Here is a 7,067-nt window from a genome sequence, read left to right as displayed (position 1 = left end):
TCTCTATTCTCCCACTCTGCAGAATCTGTTAGTTCAATCTTCAGCCTTGCTGTACATGACAAAGATCCCTCATTAAAGAGAACATACAAGAGTTATTCAAATAAATATGATCCTAATAAATCTTTTGCTGTGTCCCGCCGTTCAGTCTCTACAAACGATTAGAGAGAACCGGAGTGTCCGGCATTACAAGAGTTATGTTGCAGTCTGAAAGATGTTAGCCAGATTCCAGCGTCCTCTTATGCCATAATGTTGATGTACCTTTGGGCAGGGCAGTCAACACCAAGTGTCCCGCCTCCATTTGATGTATTTCTGTATGACTTCTTGCATGTCTTGTAGTCCAGCTGAGAGGATGTGTCTCTTGTACGAAGTGTTTTAATTTGGTCAGTTTGACCAGAAAAGCGCATTGGAAATTGATTCCATTAAACATGTAAGTTTAAATGCACAAGTAAGTACTTTTTTATAAACTACATGTTAATGAATTGGGTGTGTACCTGTGCAGATTTACTAGCGCCTCTCTAGTCCTCTTTCACCTGTTCTTTTCCTTTCCTGTTTGTTTGCTCTGATAAGGCTGTGGTTGACAGGACTCAGCTCCCGTGACTCATCGGCCTTCCACTGCGTATTGTCGTTTGTCTTCTTTCCAGATACAGCCAGTTCATGAATCATGTGGAACTCATCAAGCCTCAGCGTTTAGGTATCATTATTACTGCATACATGTTCCCACCGGCCTCTACAGCCACGCCTGGCCTCCTACAGACATAGAGAATATTTAACTGACTTCAGCCTGTTGCAGAGTCATCCAGTAAACCTACCTCTCTATGTGGAATTAAATCTGTCAACCTGCTCTTTATCTCCATAAACATTGGGAGAGAACACTTCTCAAGTAAAACATCTTTTAAAGGAAAAGTTTGGTCATATTCACAATTCCAACTTCTGAAAAACATGCATATAAATGTACTCTTTTGATAATTTCTGTCTTAAAAATCTGTGTTTTTTTCCCGGTTCATATGCAGGCTAACTAGTTATACGTCAGCCTGAACACATAAATTTAACTGTCATCTGTCAATCACATTTTTTCGGTCATAGCATCTTGATTCATGTGTCGCAGCTAATATACGCAATGGTTGAAATCAGAATCCTTTCCTTTCCCGTTGAGTTGCGTCCCAGTGTTCACGGGGATGGACGTCTGTGTCTTCGGCAGGCGTAGTGCTAACAGAACTGGCAGCGTTGCGAGGCAAGGGCTCAAACATGTACGGCTGGAAGCCTTCTACACCAAACCAAGCTTCTGCCGCCCTGGCGTCCTCTTCCACAACATCTTCGTCCCCGCTTTCCTCCTCTAAATAAAAAATGGATGACGGAGGAGACTCATCCACGACCTCCGACACTAAACTCTCCTCCTCTTGCATTTTTCCGCTGTCCATAGCGTTCCTTGACAGCGTCGTTTCTAGGTCACCAATTTAGTGCTACTTGGTCCCAATGGAATTTCCCATTGGGAACCTGCTAGCACTAAGTTGCTAACTGGTTAGCAAGATGCTACCGACAAACCGGCCACAATCAAACCTGCTTGTGAACCTTCCGCCTCAACAATTCCGCCCCCTTGATAATCGACCAATCACATTCACTTTATTCACTCCTGTAAAGTCGGGCACCACTCGGGAGAATTCGGAAATGCAACGGTTGGAACAGCCTCTTCCCTACGACTTTAAATATAAAATTATTCCATCCTGTTCACTAAATGATCAGTGTTTTTAATTCAGAGTAATTTTCATGTGAATGTGCTTCACTGGAGGCATCCATGTCTGTCAAAGAACACTACTGCCACCTACCGGTTTGTGACGTCATGGTACGGTATCGGCTGTTGATCAAGTCCCAGTGCTGTATCTGGTGTTTCTTCACAACGCGCTATTATCTAAGTCCTCTTGAAAACATTCTTCTTCCAAATGTCGCTTGGGTCTGGTCGCGAACCAGTTTTGCTGGTATGCTTCTGCACCATCGGTCTGGAATTTCTAGGGACGTGCAGCAGTTTCCCGCCAAGGGGGAGCTGATTTGAGAACTCGCGAGAACTTCGACGGATTGTCCTTCCAAACATCCTCAATTAGTGTGAGACACTGCAATCCTCAATTAACCTTCCGCCGTAGTTGTCCATTGTAGAAATTCCAGTTCCTGAGGGCCGGTATCCTGCAACTCTTAGATATGCCTTTGATTTAACCCACCTGACTCAAGCAATTAGATGATTGAGAGGACTCTGGAGTAACTGACTGCATCCTAAGGAGGTCTTTCTATTAATTTGGCCATTTTATTCAGGTGTGTTTGACCAAAGATGGATCTAAATGATGCAGGATACCAGCGGCCCGGAAACAGAATTCCTCACTGCTCTTCTAAATCAAGGGTAGGCAGCATTGGTTCTTGAGAACCACTGAGTCTTGCAGCTTTTGAATGGATCCCTTCTTCAACACACTCCAAAGCAGTCATTTTGCGTTTGTTTCCATCACGTTGCAGCAGAGATGCATTAAAAAATCCATGGTCTAAAGTCTCTTTATTAGATTTTTCCCTCTTGAGTTTGTCTGTTGATAGTTGCAGTACAGATAAAACGTACCATAACAACCCTTCTGCAGCCTGTCCTGTGGCTACTTTTAAAGACAAGAAGCAACTCAATAACAAAGAACTTGATAACATCACTGACAATGTGTTGAGTTATGAAACCACAGCCCTGCACACTTCTACTCTTCTCTAGACTTTAAGTAAAAAAAGAAATATGGAAGAATCTATAGAAGGACCGCAGAGAAAATGAGCTGATAACGGGTTTTTAAAAACCCACCCCCACACGAACACACACAGTATCCAAAAATAACCCCCACTTCCCACACACACACACACACACACAGTGGTCCCCCTTGCAGCTGGATGTCTAGTCTAAAAAGAATCTGACAGATGGTGCAATGAGCGAGTGGGTGGATGGAGGGGGGGATTTTCACTGTGTGAACCAGAGGAGAGCAAAAGTAGGACTGTTGGCTCAGATAATACAGATAATTCCCTCTTAAAATGAGTAAAAGGCTTTTATAAAATAGTATCAATGGCTCAGGAATAGAGGACTCAAATGCAAGACCTGACACAGTGGAGTAAAGTTCAAGATTCTTTTAATAAACTGGGGTCAAACGCCAAAGATCCAAAGCAAACAGAAGTAACAAAAACTGAGGCAGAGAAATGTTCCAAAAGGATAAAAAAAAAAAATACGTAAAAAAGGCTAATTTCAAATCCAAAAGGGCTGAAACGCTTGACTGAAAGGACAAACACGAACTGGCGAAGGTAAGCTGCATGACTGAGAAACAAATAGGCCAACAAACACAGGAGGATCACAGACTCCAGGTGAATCACATCAAGGTGTGGTAGATCCTGATTGCAGGAAGTGAAGTGGCATAAACTGAATACAAATACAAAATAAAACAAGAAGTGAAAATAACGTGTGACACAAGTACATTTAACTAGTCAAGGCTGCCCCTGACAATGCAGACGACGTGTTCTGCTGCAAACTTAAAGGAATAGTACACCCAAAACATGATTAGCCTTCATTTTCTACTCACCCCCATGCTGAACAACACTCTGGAGTACTTTTTTGATATCTCAAATGCATCTGGAGATCTGGGAGGCTTCTTGCTGCCTGCTGACATTCAAATAATGGAGGTCTATGGCGCCCGAGGCAGAAGGGTCCATAAAAGTCCACAAAAAACGTGTCAATATTACTCCATACTGCTCGTCCAATGTATTCCAAGTGTCCTGAGTGGATAGCATCCAGAATTTACTCGAAACGAAGTCATTTAGAATGTTTTTAGAGCATAAACAGTAGTGTATAGGATTTCCTAAAAGCGCGTTCACGAGTCTACGGAAACCGCGGCAGACCAAACCAGATGAAAGTGCGCATTCAGCGTCTGCTCTGCCGATAATGCAAGCGTAGAAGAAGAAATGTGCTGTTTACCTGTGCAAAGAAAGAAACAACGAAAGAAAAATGTCTGAGGACTTCAGTGTTGAGGAAGAGCATGAGTTCTTTGCCGAGCTGAATGCGCACTTTCATCTGGTTTGGTCTGCCGCGGTTTCCGTAGACTCGTGAACGTGCTTTTAGGAAATCCTATACACTACTGTTTATGCTCTAAAAACATTCTAAATGACTTCTTTTCGAGTAAATTCTGGATGCTACCCACTCAGGACACTTGGAATACATTGGACGAGCAGTATGGAGGAATATTGACACGTTTTTTGTGGACTTTTATGGACCTTTCTGTCTCGGGCGCCATAGACCTCCATTATTTGAATGTCAGCAGACAGCAAGAAGCCTCCCAGATCTCCAGATGCATTTGAGATATCAAAAAAGTACTCCAGAGTGTTGTTCAGCATGGGGGTGAGTAGAAAATGAAGGCTAATCATGTTTTGGGTGTACTATTCCTTTAAGTTTGTTTAAATTAAAGTTAAATTTAAAAGTTGCCTTTTCTATGTCTGCTTCTGTCTCCTTGAACCCCAGTGGGCCTCAGCAGATGGCCGCTCACACTGAGCCTGGTTCTGCTGGAGGTTTCTTCCTGTTAAAAGGGAGTTTTTCCTCCCCACTGTCGCTACAAGCATGCTTGGTGTGAGAAATTGCTTTCAACTCAATGAGACCCATTAATATAACATTTATTAAGAGATCCATGTTTTTAATAGTTGCTTTATTTTTCGACCTCTGCATTGTAAAGATTAACAGATAAATGAACGTCAAAGTTTTGCGGAAGCCAACTGATGGATCCAGTCTAACGCTCCTTTAGCCATGCTCTGTTTGTTCCTTCCCTGATTTTTTTAAAAACTTTTAAAGACCAAATTATATCCACCTACAGGTAGACAGACAGCCTGTCTACTTTTAAGGCTAGGCTTAAAACTTTCCTTTTTGATAAAGCTTCTAGTTAGAGTGGCTCAGATTTCCTGAGCTATCTCTATAGTTCTGCTGCTATAGGCTTAGACTGCTGGAGGACATGATTTTGATTCATTCTGTCTTTTTTTTAAATCTCTGCTTCTGTTTCCTTGAACCCCAGTCGGCCTCAGCTGATGACCGTTCACACTGAGAAAAATAAATCTGAGTGAACGTAAATGTTATGTAATCAAAATGTGTGATATTAACAATAAAATGTTACGTTTGTATCTTTACATAATATATTTAGTTTTGAATTCACCTGCGTTTGTTCAAAACAAAAGACATTGTGCATTTTTTTCCCTTACAAAATTAATCTAAGTAATCCCAGCCAATCTTTTTACGTACATAGACACAACAAACAATACCTTGTTTCATTTACTCAGTACAAAAAATGTCCCCTTCCCGGAATACCCTTCCTGTTTTGTTGGTCTGGAAACCCCTTACATTTCAAATGAAGAGGCACATGTGGACTGAACCTAAGGTAAGAATGAAGTTAGTTAAATATTTAATGTACTTCAGTTTGTAAATTCTTCATAGTTTTTAAATTGCTGTAGAAAAATTAGGCTTTTAATGTAATTTGAAGATTGTGTTTGTTGTAACGGTATGTGGATTTTTTAGTGTTAGCGCGGGCATCGCTAACGTTATGTTGCTTACGAGTAGCCTAGCATTATTTGAAACTTTGCGAGTGGGGATACAATAGTTTGTTATTTTGTAATTTAAAGTTAACGCTAGAATTCAGCAATAAAATAAGTTATGTAGCGTAAGCATGTGGATTTTTAGAGCAGGACTATAACATTGTTTAGCTGTATTTTATCCTTTAAAATTAATACATATATTTCTTTGTTTTTAAGTGATTGATGGGAACAACAATATTTCAAATCGGTTCAGCTTAGACCTTTTCAGTCTTCAGACGTGAAACTATTAACGTTAGGCCCAGTCTTACATGGTCTACGTTATGGGCAATTGAGTAATTTAAATGTCACTGATATGCTCATATTATTATTCTAAGTATCTGACAACATTATGGAAAGGGCCGAGGTCGACCTTTTGTTATAGAGTAAGATTTTTATATTTATCCCCCTTAAGTAGAAAGATCGCTGACAGCCCCAGCTTATTGTTTACAATTATTAACTGCCTAGAACATTTTACTTAATTTAAAAACTGAGCTATCATATTAGAAAGATTTAAGACTCCAGCTTTCGTATGTGGTCACTATTTATGTCAAAATTGACAGAGAAAGTCAGCTGCAGATAAAACTGCAGCAAAAAACTTAAAAAAAAGCAAAGAAATCTGAGGTAAACTATCTCCCACCTCATCCTCAAGGTGAAACGGATGAATCCCTTGAAAAGGAGAGGGAACTTCTCTATGAGTACAAGAAGAGAGACAACAACAGAGTAATTCATGAGAAGATGGCAAACACCTTCTCACTGCGTCGTAAAGATGTGATCCAGAAACCACCTGTGGTTGACTTATATGCTCGATGGCCTGCCCTGTTTGAGTTTTCCCAGGTATTTAGAACATTTGAATACTTGTCTAATTACCTTTGTAATACCAAGTACTTTGTCTGGCAAGGTTGTAGTAGTGTGGAATTTGTTGAAACTAAACTCCTAACTTCACTAAACTCAAACCATGCACTTAAATTAACTCTTATAGGGTGCAGCATCCCTTTCCAAACATCAGACCACTTAAATGTCGTTCTAATTGTATTTCTAGAGTTATTAGAATACAATTATACTTGGTAACATTTCTACTTGGTATTGTTTCTCTTTCCCTGTGTTTCTAATTCTTTTCTAAAATATGTATTTTCTGAATAAATTTTGTGAAATCTTTCTGCATCTCTCCTTTTGTCTTTCTCAGATCGAGGAGGAATTTGTCCTTAATATCTTACCCTCATGTGGTTCCAAAACCGTAAGACTATTAAGATCCTTAAGTTAATCTTCGGAACACAAATTAACATATTTGATGATATGTAAGAGCTTTCTGACCCCCCTTTTGACTGCAACACCATTGTAACTTTCAAGGTCTAGAAAGGTGTGAAAGTCATTGTTAAAATAGTCCATGTGACTCCAGCGTCTCAACGTTAATGCCATGAAGCAACAATAATACTTTGTACACACAAAACACCCACAAAAAGGAA

At 40.2% G+C, this 7,067-nt stretch overlaps 1 long non-coding RNA gene across 1 annotated transcript; it reads left to right on the top strand.

Annotated features, from left to right (window-relative positions):
* Positions 1-5,317: 5,317 nt before the first annotated feature.
* LOC119792636 lies at positions 5,318-6,800 on the top strand. Its single transcript, XR_005282017.1, has 3 exons — positions 5,318-5,411; positions 6,254-6,438; positions 6,788-6,800. It is a non-coding gene; the product is annotated as an uncharacterized LOC119792636 (long non-coding RNA).
* Positions 6,801-7,067: the final 267 nt, after the last annotated feature.

Source organism: Cyprinodon tularosa, unplaced genomic scaffold (assembly GCF_016077235.1).
Source record: "Cyprinodon tularosa strain WSP-4 unplaced genomic scaffold, ASM1607723v1 ctg427, whole genome shotgun sequence".
Classification (NCBI taxonomy): Eukaryota; Metazoa; Chordata; class Actinopteri; order Cyprinodontiformes; family Cyprinodontidae; genus Cyprinodon; species Cyprinodon tularosa.
Note: the sequence above shows the minus strand (reverse complement) of the source record. Positions and strands in the feature narration are given on the sequence as shown.